At 40.8% G+C, this 16168-nt stretch overlaps 1 long non-coding RNA gene across 1 annotated transcript; it reads left to right on the plus strand.

The window, feature by feature from the left end:
- Positions 1–12312: 12312 nt before the first annotated feature.
- On the plus strand, positions 12313–15764 carry LOC132399751 (uncharacterized). The gene is made up of 3 exons (XR_009514058.1): positions 12313–12698; positions 14396–14444; positions 15316–15764. It is a non-coding gene; the product is annotated as an uncharacterized LOC132399751 (long non-coding RNA).
- Positions 15765–16168: the final 404 nt, after the last annotated feature.

Raw genomic sequence — 16168 nt, forward strand, 5'->3', positions numbered from 1 at the left:
CATATTTTCCTTCATCAATGTGCCTATTTAAGAGTCTCTTAAATATCATTAATGTATCTGCCAACTGCCTCTGGCAGTATGTCCCATGCACCCATCAATCCCTGTGTAAAAGAAAAACTAACTCTGACATCCTCCCTATTATTTACTCCCAACAACCTGTATTAAATCCCTTGAAATAACCATTTCTTCCTTGGAAATGCAACATTACTTCATGGCTATTGAAATCAACCATTCAACAAACGAAAGTCAAAACATCATTGGCCTTCTTAAGCACCCTATCAACTAGTATGGCAACTTTAAGGGATCTATGGATGTGAGCCCCAAGATCCCTGTGTTCCTCCACACTGTTAAAAATTCTTTCATTAACCCTGTAGGCTGCCTTCAGGTGATGCACATTCCAAAATGTATCACTTCACACTTTTCCAGATTAAACTCCATCTGCCATTAGTTTAAACTAATTTGCAAGGGGGATTGGACCTGGAGCGATAGAGCAGTGGAAGAAGTGCATGGAGTAAAGCCAGATCTAACATATAGAGAGTCTTTGAGGAAAGATAAGCAGAATAAAGGGTGTAAAGTAGTAAGGCAGAAGGGCTAAAGTGTGTGCACTTCAATGCAAGAAGCATCGGGAACAAAGGTGATGAACTGAGAGCTTGGATACATACATGGAATTATGATGTAGTAGCCATTACAGAGACTTGGCTGGCACCAGGGCAGGAATGGATTCTCAATATTCGTGGATTTCAGAGCTTTGAAAGGGATGGGGGGGGGAGGGGTGGAGGGGGTGGCATTACTGGTCAGGGATACTATTACAGCTGCAGAAAGTGTAGGTAATGTAGCAGGATCCTCTTTTGAGTCAGTATGGGTGGAAGTCAGGAACAGGAAGGGAGCAGTTACTCTATTGGGGTTATTCTATAGGCCTCCTGGTAGTAGCAGAAATATTGAGGAGCAGATTGGGGAGCAGATTTTGGAAAGGTACAAAAATAACAGGGTTGTTATCATGGGTTCATGTTATCATGTTATTATTAACTTCCCTAATATTGGTTGACACCTGATTAGTTCCAATGGTTTAGATGGGGCAGAGTTTGTTAAGTGTGTCCAGGACGGATTCCTGTCACGGTATGTTGACAGGCTGACTAGGAGGAATGCCATACTAGATCTAATATTAGATAATGAACTGGGTCAGGTTATAGTTCTCTCAGTGGGTGAGCATCTGGGGACAGTGACCACTGCTCCCTGGCCTTTAACATTATCACAGTAAAGGATAGAATCAAAGAGGATAGGAAAAATTTTAATTGGTGAAAGGCAAATTATGAGGCTATAAGACTAGTACTTGTGGGTGTGAATTGGGATGATGTTTTTACAGGAAAAGGTACCACGTACAGACATGTGGTCAATGTTTAGGGATCTCTTGCAGGATGTTAGGGATAAATTTGTCCCAGTGAGGAAGATAAAGAATGGTAGGATGAATGAACCATGGGTGACGAGTGAGGTGGAAAATTTAGTCAGGTGGAAGAAGGCAGCATACATTTAGGAAGCAAGGATCAGATGGGTATATTGAGGATTATAGGGTAGCAAGAAAGGAGCTTAAGAAAAACCTGAGAAGAGCAAGAAGGGGGCATGAGAAGGCCTTGGCGAGTAGGGTAAAGGAAAACCCCATGGCATTCTTCAATTATGTGAAGAACAAACAGATGACAGGAGTGAAGTTAGGACTGATTAGAGATAAAGGTGGGAAGATGTGCCTGGAAGTTGTCAAAGTGAGTGATGTCCTCAATGAATACTTCTGTCTGGTATTCTCCAATGAGAGGGAACTTGATGACGGTGAGGACAATATGAGTGAGGTTGATGTTCTGGAGCACATTGATATTAAGGGAGAGGAGGTGTTGGAGTTGTTCAAATACATTAGGATGGATAAATCCCCAGGGCCTGATGGAATATTCCCCAGGCTGCTCCACGAAGCAAGGCAAGAGATTGCTGAGCCTCTGGCTAGGATCTTTATGTCCTCGTTGTCCACGGAAATGGTACCGGAGGGAGGCGAACCCTACCCCTTGTTCAAAAAATGTAGTAGGGTTAGTCCGGGTAATTATAGACCAGTGAACCTTGCATTTGTGGTGGGAAAGCTGTTGGAAAATATTCTTAGAGATAGGATCTATGGGCATTTAGAGAATCATGGTCTGATCAGGGACAGTCAGCATGGCTTTATGAAGGGCAGATCGTGTCTAAAAAGCCTGATAGGGTTCTTAGAAAAGCCGACCAGGCACATAGATGAGGGTAGTGCAGTGGATGTGATCTACATGAATTTTAGTAAAGCATTTGACAAGGTAGATTTATTCAGAAAGTCAGAAGGCATGGGATCCAGGGAAGTTTGGCCAGGTGGATTGAGAATTGGCTTGCCTATAGAAAGCAGAAAGTCATGGTGGAGGGAGTACATTCAGATTGGAGGGTTTTGACTAGTGGTGTCCCACAAGGATCGGTTCTGGGACCTCCACTTTTTGTGATTTTTATTAACGTATTGGATGTGGGGGTAAAAGGGTGGGTTGGCAAGTTTGCAGACGACACAAAGGTTGGTGGTGTTGTAGATAGTGTAGAGGATTGTTGAAGATTGCAGAGAGACATTAAGAGGATGCAGAAGTGGGGTGAGAAGTAGCAGATGGAGTTCAACCCAGAGAAATGTGAGGTGGTACACTTTGGAAGGACAAACTCCAAGACAGAGTACAAAGTAAATGGCAGGACACTTGGTAGTGTGGAGGAGCAGAGGGATCTGGGGGTACATGTCCACAGATCCCTGAAAGTTGCCTCACAGCTAGATAGAGTAGTTAAGAAAGTTTATGGGGTGTTAGCTTTCACAAGTCGAGGGATAGAGTTTAAGAGTTGCGGGGTAATGATGCAGCTCTATAAAACTCTAGTTAGGCCACAATTGGAGTACTCTGTCCAGTTCTAGTTGCCTCACTATAGGAAGGATGTGGAAGCATTGGAAAGGGTACAGAGGAGATTTACCAGGATGTTGCCTGGTTTAGAGAGTATGCATTATGATCAGAGATTAAGGGAGCTAGGGCTTTACTCTTTGGAGAGAAGGAGGATGAGGGGAGACATGATAGAGGTGTAAAAGATATTAAGAGGAATAGATAGAGTGGACAGCCAGCGCCTCTTCTCCAGGGCACCACTGCTCAATTCAAGAGGACATGGCTTTAAGGTAAGGGGTGGAAAGTTCAAGGGAGATATTAGAGGAAGGTTTTTTACTCAGAGAGTGGTTGATGCATGGAGGCAGATACACTAGTGAAATTTAACAGACTACTAGACAGATATATGGAGGAATTTAAGGTGGGGAAGTTGTATGTGAGGCAGGGTTTAAGGGTTGGCACAACATTGTGGGCTGAAGGGCCTGTACTGTGCTGTACTATTCTATGTTCTATGTTCTATTTCTCAGTCCAGCTCTGCATCCTATCAATATCCCATTGTAACCTTCTACACTTCCCACAATACCAACAATCTTAGTGTCATCTGGAAATATTACTAACTCACCCTTCCACTTCCTCATCCATATAATTTATAAGAATCACAAACAGCAGGGTTCCTAGTAGAGATTATGCTGTATATAAATGATTTAGATGATCGAATAGATGGCTTTGCTGCCTAGTTTGCAGATGACATGAAGATTGGTGGAGGGGCAGGTAGTGTTGAGGAAACAGGTAGGATGCAGAAGGACCTAGACAGATTAGGAGAATGGGCAAGAAAGTGGCAAATTAAATACAATGTTGGAAAATGCATGGTCATGCACTTTGGTAGTAGAAATAAATGTGCGGACTATTTTCTAAACGGGGAAAACCCAGGAAACTGAGATGCAGGGGGACTTGGGTGTGCTTGTGCAGAGCATCCTGAAAGTTAACTTGCAGTTTGAGTCGGTGGTGAGGAAGGCAAATGCCATGTTAGCATTCATTTCAAGAGTGCTAGAATACAAGAGCACGGATGTGATGCTGTGGCTTTATAAGGCACTGGTGAGGCCTCACTTTGAGTATTGTGAAGAGTTTTGGGCCCCTCATCTTAGAAAAGATGTGCTGGCATTGGAGAGGGTCCAGAGGAGGTTCACAAGGATGATTCCAGGAATGAAAAGGTTATCTTACGAGGAATGTTTGATGGCTGTGGGTCTGTACTTGCTGGAATTCAGAAGAATGAGGTGGGATCTCATTGAAACCTTTTGAATGTTGAAAGGCCGAGACAGAGTAGACGTGGAAAGGATGTTTCCCATGGTGGGAGAGTCTAGGACAAGAGGGCACAGCCTCAGGATAGAGGGGTGCCCTTTCAAAGCAGAGATGCTGAGAAATTTCTTTAGCTAAAGGTGGTGAATTTGTGGACCTTGTTGCCACATGCGGCTGTGGAGACCTGGTCGTTGGGTGTATTTAAGGCAGAGATTGATAGTTTCTTGATTGGATATGGCGCCAAAGGTTCCGAGGAGAAGGCTGAGAACTGAGGTTGAGGAGGAGAGAAAAGAAAGGATCAGCCAAGAATGAGTGGTGTTACAGAATGGCCTAATTCTGCTCCTATGACTTATGGTCTTATGGAATATAATTGGTCAATAACCTCCAGGCAGAATACACTCCATCTACTACCACCCTCTGCTCTCTGTGGGCAAATCAATTGTGAATCTACACAGCCATGCTTCCCTAGAACCTTTGCTTCCCGCCTTTCTCAGTGAGCCTACCATGAAGAACCTTATCAAATACTTTACTAAAATCCATATATACCACATGCATTGCTCTACTTTCATCTACTTGCTTTGTTACTTTCTCAAAAAATTCAATCTAGCTCATGAAATACAGCCTGCCCCTCACAAAGCCATGCTGACTCTTCCTAACCAGACTCCTCCCAATCCTGTCTTTAAGAATCCTCTCCAATAGTCTGCCCACCACTAGCAGAGGACTCACTGGTCTATAATCCCCAGAGTTATCCCTGTTACCTTCCTTGAACAAAGGAATAACATTTGCCACCCTCCAGTCTTCTGGTACTAATCTTGTGGCCAGTGAGCATGCAAAGATCATCAGCAAACACATAGCAATCTCTTCTTTCACTTGGCATAGTAACAGCAGGGTGTATTCCATCCAGTCACAAGGACTTACCTATCTTGAACAACACACACAAAAAGCTAGAGGAACTCAGCTGGTCTGGCAGCATCTATGAAGATGAGTAAGAGTTGACATTTTAAGCTGAGACGCTTCATCAGGATCCAGCATTTTGTGTGTGTTGCTCAAGAGTTCCAGCATCTGAGTTTATGAGTTACTTACCTATCCTAATGTTTTGTGTATGTTCCAGCACCTACTCTTTCTTAACGTTGACATGCTCCAGCAAATCAGCCTGTTCTATGGTAAGCTCACATTTGACAATGCCCCTTTTACTGGTTAATACTGAAGCACCTCCCCTACCTTCTCCACTCCCAGCCCATGGTTCTACTTCTATTCCTGATTGGTCTTACCCTCATTCTCGTCACGTTTCTGTTCTTCATGTATATGCAGGTTTTCCTTAATCCTACTCACAAAAGCCTTTGCATGTCTTTTTGTGGAGCACATTCTGCAGTTGTTATTTCTCTGTTCATTTTAACCCACAAACAGATGATACTATCACTATTTATTGTCATGTTTACGAAATTGTTGTTTTACTCCACAGCAAATGTAGTTTCCCGAAACACCAAGGAAACCCATTGAATTGTAAGTAATAAAAGTGGGATTTAACTCAGTAAACTATAGTTAATCCAGCATATTTTTACCATCTTTGAGCTGCCAGATGTGCAATTGTATGAGTCATTAGTCTATGAGCTCCGTAGTGGTTTTGTCAGCTTTTTTGTCGCGCTATCGAAATCTTATTTTGATATGTGTGAAGATATTTCTGCTGATTTTAATGTTTGCAATAATTATAGTGAGCTGTGGTGACAGCCTTTTCAGCTTAAGAGAAACTTGCAAAGTATAAAAAAAACAAGAGAAGAGTAGGCAAATTGGCTGATGGAGCCAGGTCCACAATCATTTAGATCACCGCTGATAACAGCTTTCCTTTTCTTCGTCATACCTCTTGAGTCCTTTGTCAATTTCCATCTTGAACATATTCAGCAATTTCACTTTTGGAGATCTTTCAGGTAGAGAATTCCAAAAGAATGCAACTCATTGAGAGAAGAACTTCTCACCTACGTTGTACAGTGGAAATGGCTATAATATGTGTATTGGTCGATACTCTTCTTGATTGTCAAATTTATTTTAATAGGCGCACAATTTACAAAGTATGTAGAAGTTCATATGAAGTATTTATATTGTGAATGTTGAGATAAAAATATCAATGATTAATGGAAATAGTCAAAGACCAGGCTGCATCTATGGAGACAGAAGCAGAGTTAATGCTTCAGGTTATTAAATCTATTAATGTTAGGTTATCGATCTGAAATATTTGCTTATTCCTTCATGTCAACTGCTGCCTGACCTGCTGTAGAAGTAAAAAAACAGTGCCCATCACCAAGTACTCCCACCATCCAGGCTGTGCTCTCTTCTTGCTGCTGCCATCGGGGAGGAGGTACAGAAGCCTTAAGTCCCATACCACTGAGTTCAGGAATAGTTATTACCCTTCAACCATCAAGCTCCTGAACCAGCGTAGATAATTTTACTCACCTCAACACTGAACTGATTCCACAACCTATGGACTCACTTTCAAGGCCTCTGCAACTCGTGTTCTCAGGATTGTTTATTAATTCAGCATATTTCTGGTATTTTTCACTTATTGATTTCTGTATATTATATATGTTTGGAATGGCTGTAACTATTAAGTAAATTGTTCTTGCTTGTTTATCCTGTAATATTGTATCAGGACAGTTATTATGGATTGTCCTATCTGAAAAAATGAACCAGTCATAATATAATTTGTGTGACCCTGACTCTAAAACAGTATCAGTCTGCTATTTACAGTGAGGTATAATTTCTTTTATGAGTTTATATTTTAAAGCAAGATTTTGGTGAATGATATTTACCACTTGATTGAATGTGCATATGTAATCAGATTGAGTTAAACTGCTGCAGGATCCTGTAATGTGTTGGATTGTTTCTGGTTTTTTTCAACATTTTCTACATCTAATATTTTGAATCTGTTAGTCTTTTATTATGTATTTTTGATATTTCTTGTGTTGTAACCACCTGGTCTGTACTGCATTTATTATTTTTTTAATTTGCAGTTTGCCTTCTTTTGCACTTTGTTTGTTTCTCAGTCTTTGTGTGTAGTTTTTCATTGATTCTATTGTATGTCTTTTTTCCACTGTGAGTGCCTGCAAGAAAATGAATCTCAGAATAGTATATGGTGACAGATACGTACTTTGAAATGAATTTTATTTGAACTTTGAGATAACCCTTAAATTTGCACTGGTCGTGGATAATGAGAATCTTCTTGATCCTTGCAGTTTATATATTCTTTGTACAGAAACTCACTAATCAACCTGATAATTCTGCTGTTGTGATACATTTCATCATCTCATTTAGAAAATCCGCTTTTAACAGGTGGAATTAATATACGTTAATGGTGCTTAGAGATGAAGTTCCTGTTTTTACTTCCATCTTTAAATGTAATAAACAAGGAACAGTGTTAGTAATATTAATGAGAAAAGCAATACAAGCTATATCTGATCATGTGTTTCCTCTTGTCTGGCTGTCCAGTTCCTCACTGGGTTAATTGCTTTGAATCAGTTCACATTTTTCAATATTAATCCAGGCCTTAAAATTCTGTTCATGGTCAATCATTATCCAGTCAGGAAATGAATAGAATCTAGATTTGCAAGGGAGGTGAGCCGGGGTGGGGGGGTGGGAATAACTTACTCCATCATGGACAACCCAATTTCTGTTCTCCGATTGCCTGCCCCTTCCTAATATCTCATAGCAACACTCCTGAGAGGCCTAATTCGGAAGAACCAGCATGGTTATCTGCAGACAAGTTGTATTTTACTAACTTAATTGAATTTTTTTTTGAAGTAATGAGGGCGATTGACGAAGATAGAACTGTGGATGTTGTTTACAAGGAATTTAATAAGGCGATTGACAAGGTCCCTCATGGGAGGCTCATCCAGGGATTGATGTTAAATTGGCTGTTTGGATTCAGAACTGACTTGAAAGCAGAGGATAGTGGTCGAGAGGACGATTTCTAGATGGAGGTCTGTAATTAGTGGTGCTCCACAGAGATCTGTACTGGGACCTTTGCTGTTTGTGAAGTATATAAATGACCCAGATGAAAACATAGATGGGTCCGTTAGTAAATCTGCAGGTAATATGAAGGTTGGTGGTGTTGTAGATAGTGTAGAAGTCTGGCAAACAATACAACAGGATATACTGTAGATCATTTGCAGATATGGGTGGAGAAATGGCAGGTAGAGTTTAGCCCAGCTAAATGTGAAAAGTTGAATCTTGGTAGGTCAAATATAAAGATATTGTACAGTGTTAAAAGCAAGATCCTTAACAGTATTGATGAGGCGAGGGATCTTGGGGTTCGAGTTCATAGCTCCCTGATAGTGGCTACATAGGTTGATAGGGTGGTTAACAAGGCATTTCCCATTCTATGAAGAACGTTGGAAGTTTTGGACAGCATGCGGAGGGATGCTCCCTGGAGTAGAGGCATGTGCCATAACAAGAACTTGGGCAAACTTGGGTTGCTTTCTTTGGAGTGGCAGAGGCTGAGGGGAGATCTGATAGAGTAGTGGTCTCCAACCAGTCGATGCAATCGACCGGTCGATCTTTGAGACTTTCCCAGTAGATCCCAAATAAAGAAGAAAAATAAATACACAAATACATTATGCCTGATAAACCTTTTGATGCAAATATGTAGTAACTTCTACTTTGAAAAAGGACTACGCAACAACTTCATGCCCAAAAGGAACAACTTTATCTAGGACAGTAAAACAATATTCGCATACAGAAGTTTTCACTAATACACACTGGGCAGAAAAGACTGAAAGGAAAACCCCGCAACCCCGGAAACAATCTCTCTTTACAAACAGCTTTCCGTAGCGGGAGTATTGCTATATTACCATAATCCTAATTGGTATTAATTTATCCTCATAATACTCACATTACAACCCTTCTCCCTCTTTAAATTCCAACATTCCCCAAATGTACAAGAAATGGGAAACAAAAGCAGTGGTGTCATTAGCTTGCATACCCCTGAAACTTTTACTAGTGTCTCAGTAAGTTTACTAATACCAAGAAAGTTGAGGAGCTGAAATCGGGGTTGAAGGCCCAGCAAACATGCTGCTCAGATGACGTGGATCGACAGTGTTAAAGAACTTGTCACTGATGCACCATCAATAACTCACTCTGAGACGTAAAGGCGAGATATCGGCTTTTATTGACTGGAAGAAGGAACAAGCAGTGAGTGACCACCATACTACATCCTGGAGACTGAGAGGCCGGGCACAGGCCTCAAACATCTTTATACAGGGGTCTGTGGGAGGAGCCACAGGAGCAGTCAGCAGGGGGTGTGTCCAGACAGGTATATGTAGTTCACCACAGTCACGCAGTGAATATTTTTCATGACAGTTTGATGAATCCCTGGAGTAATGTAAACAGCTCAGTTTGTTGTATTTGTCAGAATGGCTTTCCAGGATTTTACTAAAATGGAGGACTTACTCACTCTTTTGCACTTAAAGGAGAGAACAAGAGGTGAAGGTATTTACAATGAGTTTTAAGAAAAGAGGCTGTGAAAATGACATCGCCATTCATAAACTGGTGGCAATTACTACTGATGGGGCCCAGCAATGCGTGGTGTGTGCGTTGGCTTTTAAAGCACTGTGCCGTAATGACCCTGATTTTCCCGACCTCCTGGATTATCACTGTGAGATTCATCAGCAGTCCTTGGCTGGGAAGGTCATGGAATTTTCTCATGTAATGACGCTGGTGGTCATACTGATAAACTTGATTTGAGCAAAAGCGCTTCAGCATCGCTTATTCAAGGTGTTATTGGATGAGCTCGATGCCGCTATGGCCTGTTTGATGTGCTAGTTACAGCGTTTTCTTAGTTAAATTACTTTGAAAGTTTGATAAAAGCATTTTATGTAATTAAAATACAATAAGCCCAAATAAAGGGCCTCAAGTTGGAAGTACAATCTGAGCTGTTTTCTCTTTAAATGATTTAGTAGGTTGATTTTGCCTTTCGCTAAGGCCGAGGTAGGGGATCTTGGGCTTAAGAAGGCTGGTGATAGAGCTTTATAAGATTCTGAGAGCCATAGATAGAGTAGACAGACAGTATCTTTTCCCCAAGGTTGGAATGTCTAATACCAGAGGGAATGCACTTAAGGAGAGACGGGGTACTTCAGAGGAGATATGAGGACAAGTTTTTTTACACAGAGAATGGTGGGTGTTTAGAACGCGATGCCTGGGGTACTGGTAGAGGCAGATACATTATAACGAGAGGTTGGACAAACTTAGGTTTCTTTCTGTGGGGCACTGGAAGCTGATGGGAAATGTGATAGAGGTTTATAAGATAATGAGAGATGTAGATAGAGTAGACAGACAATATCTTTTTCCAATGGTAGAAATGTCTAGTACTACAGGGCATGCATTTAAGGTGAAATGGGGTGACTTTAAAGGAGATGTGAGAGTCATGGTTTTTACACAGAGTGGTGGGTGCCTGGAATTCACTGCTCGGGGGTGGGGGTAGAGGCAGAAACACTAGACACTTTTAAGAGACATTTAGCTGGTCACATTAATGTGAGGAAAATGAAAGGATGTGGAGATCTATAGGCAGAAGAGATCCGTTTAGTTAGCCATTTGATTACCAATTTAATTGATTCAGCACAATATTGTGGGCCGAAGGGTCTATTCCTGTGCTGTATTATTCTAAATGTGTTAATTTTTGTTAAGGAAACTGTTAATGGCCTAAAAATCACCATAATCTTTATAGAGTCATGGAGACATGCAGGGTGGAAACAGGTCGTTTGCCATTTGGGTCAGCACTGGCTAGAATGCACTCTTCTCCCTCTTGCCACCTGGCAAAACATACCGAAGCATTCAGGCTCTCATGACCAGATTGTGCAGCAGTCTCTTCCCCCAAGCCATCAGACTCCTCAATTCCCAGAGTCTAGTCTGACACCAACCACACACACGCACACACACACACACACACACACGCGCACACACACACACACACACACGCGCGCACACACACACACACACACACACACACACACACACACACACACACACACACACACATATACACACCACTTCCCTTTGCAATTTTCGTTCATTTCTTTTTCAATTCCTGCTAAATCATTGTTTACATTTACATTTACGTCATTTATTATTATATTATAATTTGCCCTTTACTGTGCCTGTTGTCTTGTTTATTAATTATTGTACTGTCTTGCACTGTTTTGTACACTTTATGTAGTCCCGTGTAGGTCAGAAGTCTAATGTAGTATTGTGTTGTTTCACGTAGTCTAGACTAGTTTTGTGTTGTTTTAGGTAGTCTAGTGTAGTTTTGTGTTTTTTCATGTAGCACCATTGTCCTGGAGAAACGTTTTATTTTTACTGTGTACTGTACCAGCAGTTATGGTTGAAATGACAGTAAAAGTGACTTGATTTGATATTTTACCAATTCTGTATTTATTCTCCACTCGTTCCTCTCACTCGACCTCTCACTAACCCATTTGGGACAATCTTCTGCAGTGAACTGCATGTGTTTGAGATATCTGAGGAAATCAGAGCACCCAGAGCTGGGTGGGCAGCTTCACTCTGTGCAATCACAGAAGGGCAGCAGCTCTGCCGTACTGTCCATATTATCTATTCTAGACACACAGTCATCGTTTTACCAAGTAACTCCCTTTTGGAAATGGATACAGTCAACCCTCCTTGTCCGTGTGTTCCGCTTGCGCGGATTCAACTAACCAGGGAAGTTGAGCATTGTTTGCCTCGCATCTTGTTCATTCGCTACTTGTGTTGTGAACGAGAGGAAGGAGTTTAAGGCTAGTAAGGAATGGCTGGCTAGCTATGTAAAGCACTACAGCCTCAAGAACTTAAAGATCACAGGAGAATCAGGATCGGCTGATGCCGAGGCAGCATCAGCGATCCCAGAAGAGCTACGATCGTTGCAACTGTACTGAACATGTACAGACTTTTTTTCTTGTCATTATTCCCTAAACAATACAGTATAACAGCTATTTACATAGCATTTACATTGTATTAGGTATTATAAGTAAGATAGATATGACTTAAAGTATACGGGAGGATGTTCATAGATTATATGCAAATACTATGCCATTTTATATAAAGGACTTGAGCATCTGGATTTTTTGGTATCCGCAGGGGTTCCCAGAACCAATCCCCCATGGATAAGGAGGGCTGACAGTATTTACAAGCTGCCACTGTATTTAATGTGTAAAGAACATTATGATTCCTGATGGGCTACTATGTGGCTTCGGCTTCTCATGATGTTACTTGGGAGGCTACATTGAAACATTCATGCTGGCGGTGGTACCAGACTATGATCAGGCAAATAGATCTATCCATGTAAACTGGGACAAGGAGATGATAAAAGGAAGCAGATGAACACCTGGAAGAAATAAACATGCAAAGCTACAAGGATTAGGTGAAGGAATGGGACCAAATGGATTATACTGCGGATAGTCAACTGGACAATGATCAAGTAGCCACCTTCTGTGTTGTATCTTTGACTCTACATCTGTTGAACTTCAGGTAAGATGACGGCGCATGTGGGTGCTTGTTCCAGGTCTAACAAATGGTGCAAATGTTAAATGTGTTTCTTGTGATCGCAAGTCCCTGTTGAAAATTGGTAATACAACGTACTGCAAGTCCAGTTCATAGGTTCTTTGGCAAGACTGCAGTGGGAGAGCTGCCTGGTCTCTGGTTTTTTGCACGGACAAAGCTCTTATGCCGTAGTGCTGACTGCCACAGACACCCAGGAGGAGTCACTAGAAGCAGTGTTGGAGGGAACAGAGGCATGGCAGGCGTGTTGGAATGGGTGCCGGGTTGGGAGCTGGCCCCTGCAAGCTGGCTTTCCCGTTGGTGCTGCTCTCCAGTGTTAGCTCCCTGAAATACAAGCTTGATTGCTTCCATTTGTGGCTGACCCAGCACGAGATGTGAAACAGCTATGTGCTTGGTGTTGCAGAAACATGGCTCCAGGACAACACGACATTCACCATCAATCCTCAGGCCATGCCACTTGGCTCTGAAGGAACGCTATTTCGTTTTGCTGTTTGGTTGAATGACAATTAAACTTGAACTTGAAAAAACAAGGCATGAAATTTATGGAAGTCAAAGAGGCAACGAGATTTTAAAAAATTGATGCTTGTGAAAGCCATTGGATTGCATGCACTTGGCATGCCTTCTGATAAGAGGATGGTAACCAAGTGATGCCTCCTTTCCTACAGGATGAAGCGAACACCATGGCCTGTCCAGTTGATACACTGGGGCCTATTAGTCCATGGATAACTAGGTTAGATCATCTGGAGACTTTGGGTTGTACTGAGTGTGTGGTTGAAGATTTCCCTGAAGTTTTGTGGAAGACGCTTGTGGGTGTTAGAACAAGGCAGTGACGCCATGGGCTGGTTTTGGAGATGGGGTGATTATTGGTCTGTGAGTCCTCATCCTGGGAAAGCACAAGTTAGGGGCAGCTTGAATATTGTCATGGGGTTTTGGTGATTCTTTTCGCTGTTGCCGTTAGGTAGAAGGCATAAGAGCCTCAGGACTCGTACCACCAGGTTCGAGAACATTTACTACCTGTCAAACATCAGGCTCCTGAACAAAGGGATAATTACACTCACCTGCCATTCATTGAGATGTTTCCACAACCAATGATATCACTTTAAGGACTTCTTATCTTGTCATTTCATGTTCTCGTTATTTATTGCTATTTATTTGTATTTGTATTTGCACAGTTAGTTGTCTTCTGCATTCTAGTTTATCTTTCATTGAGCAAACATGAGGAAATCTGCAGGTGCTGGAAATTTAAACAACACACACAAAATGCTGGTGGAACACAGCAGGCCAGGCAGCATCAATAGGGAGAAGCGCTGTCGATGTTTCAGTGCTTCTCCCTATTGATGCTGCCGGGCCTGCTGTGTTCCACCAGCATTTTGTGTGTGTTGTTTTATCTTTCATTGATCATGTTATAGTTGCTATTCTATAGATTTGCTGAGTATGCCTGCAGGAAATGAATCCTAGGGTTGTATATGATGATATATATGATGATAATTTGACATCAAAATTTACTTTGAATTTTTGAACCTAGAAGGAGAGCGGGTTTGGGAGAGGAAAAGAAAGGGTGAAAGCACTTGGACAAAGACCATACTTTGTCAAGTCTGTCTGGGATTTGGTGTGCAATATCTACCAAAGTTAAAAGAAATCATGCACTGTTGTCTTCTACTTCTCAGAAAAGGAGTGGAAGCAAATCATCCTTGAACCCGAGGGATGCCTGAGAAGGTAAGACCCTGGACGTAGGTAGTAGGCATGTCCTGCATTTCTAAGCTCTGACAATAGACCTGATTTTGCATTTCCAGGTCCCTGCCTCTGAGTAAATTTGAAACAAATCATCTATCTGAATGGACTATGCACGAGATATATTTTCTTTCTTTCTAAATCTTTTTATTATTATTAGTAATATGGACTGAATACAAATGATATATTGATAGAGAAATTACCAACATACAAATTCCATTACATATGAAAAAAAAACATACATAATAGTTACAATCTAAATGAGTTTACCAAGACATAAGCCATAAAATATATGTATGAACATGGTAAGTCTAAATATTTCATAATATATGATATAAAAAAACAGAAAAAAGAAAGAAAAAAAATAAATATATATATATAATGCAAAACTAGCTAATCTACTAATCTATTATATTAGATTATTAGATTAGAGATATATTTTAGTAGGATTTCAATCCATTGATACTAATTGCAACAGGAAACAGTTCTCTGTTAGGGAGTATTCTGGAGTTATGATAGCAGATATTAATTCAAACAAGCACCATTCTTCAGTTCTTAATGTTTGCATATGCATCAGCCAAATGTTAAAACAATTGGATTATATTAATTGGCCTGCATCAAACCAGAAAACTATGGGTTTAAGTACTGTAATTTGCTCCATTGCAGACAAGGTCAAGGAAGCTTTTTGACCAGACGGATGCTGTCACTTAGCACATCAAATAGCTGATCTTTGTGTACTTGGAGAATCAGCTTGCGCAAACACTGATCTTGGGTGTCAACCATAGTATTGAAGGGAATTATGTCATTGTAACTATTGAAACTGTATTGAATTGTCTACTGTTATCTTTGATCTTAGGGGTATAAAAACACTAATGTACTTTTTGAGTTTCTGACTCTTCCAAGACATTCTTCAGATGACAGCCTGCCTGCTCATGATGAATAAAGACTTTAATATCATCGGCATCAATGTCTCCCGGGTAATTTCAGTAAGTCACAACATTCTCTGCAAAGGGGTTCTGCAAAATGAACCTTTCGCTATTTTTCAGTGAATATTTTTCAAGCCTTAATTTGGTGATGATTTCTTAATGGGTGGAGAGAAGAAAAGTGAGAAACAATTGCAGAGGCAATCTGTGTTGTTTAGTCAGGTTAATGTTTTATCTCCTCTGTGGGCTGATTGTTCAGCCATCTGGAGCATTCAGACCTGTGAATAAAGCACATTATAAGACTTAAAACAGATACTTGACACGTGGTCTTAAAACCACATCCATCATCACAATGCACACTTTTGCTTCTTACATTTTTTAATTTCACAAGTTAAGTAGTTTAATTCCTTTATTATAATAGTGGTGTTGACTTAACTATGCATCTCATTTCTGTATTTAATAATGTGTAAATGAAATACACAATTGCACATGTTTTATCTATTTGACAACGCAATGAAGCTACATGCTGTGAGCACTGCTGGACTTTGATGATATTCCTTCCTTTTGACTTTTCTGTTACTTCCTCTGTGTTGAATGTCTTGAATAAACTTATTGAACTGCAGCATATGTAGTTTTTATGTCTCATTCTAATTTCTAAAACAATGGTGTGACACACATATTGTGCTTTGAACAAGCTACCACTTCTGAATCCTGGATGGTAATCCATCTAAGGTAGATTTTTTTGCTTTGCTAGGAAGCTACCAACTTGACTGTGTTTCAAAAGTC

The sequence above is a fragment of the Hypanus sabinus genome, chromosome 9, assembly GCF_030144855.1.
Source record: "Hypanus sabinus isolate sHypSab1 chromosome 9, sHypSab1.hap1, whole genome shotgun sequence".
NCBI lineage: Eukaryota > Metazoa > Chordata > Chondrichthyes > Myliobatiformes > Dasyatidae > Hypanus > Hypanus sabinus.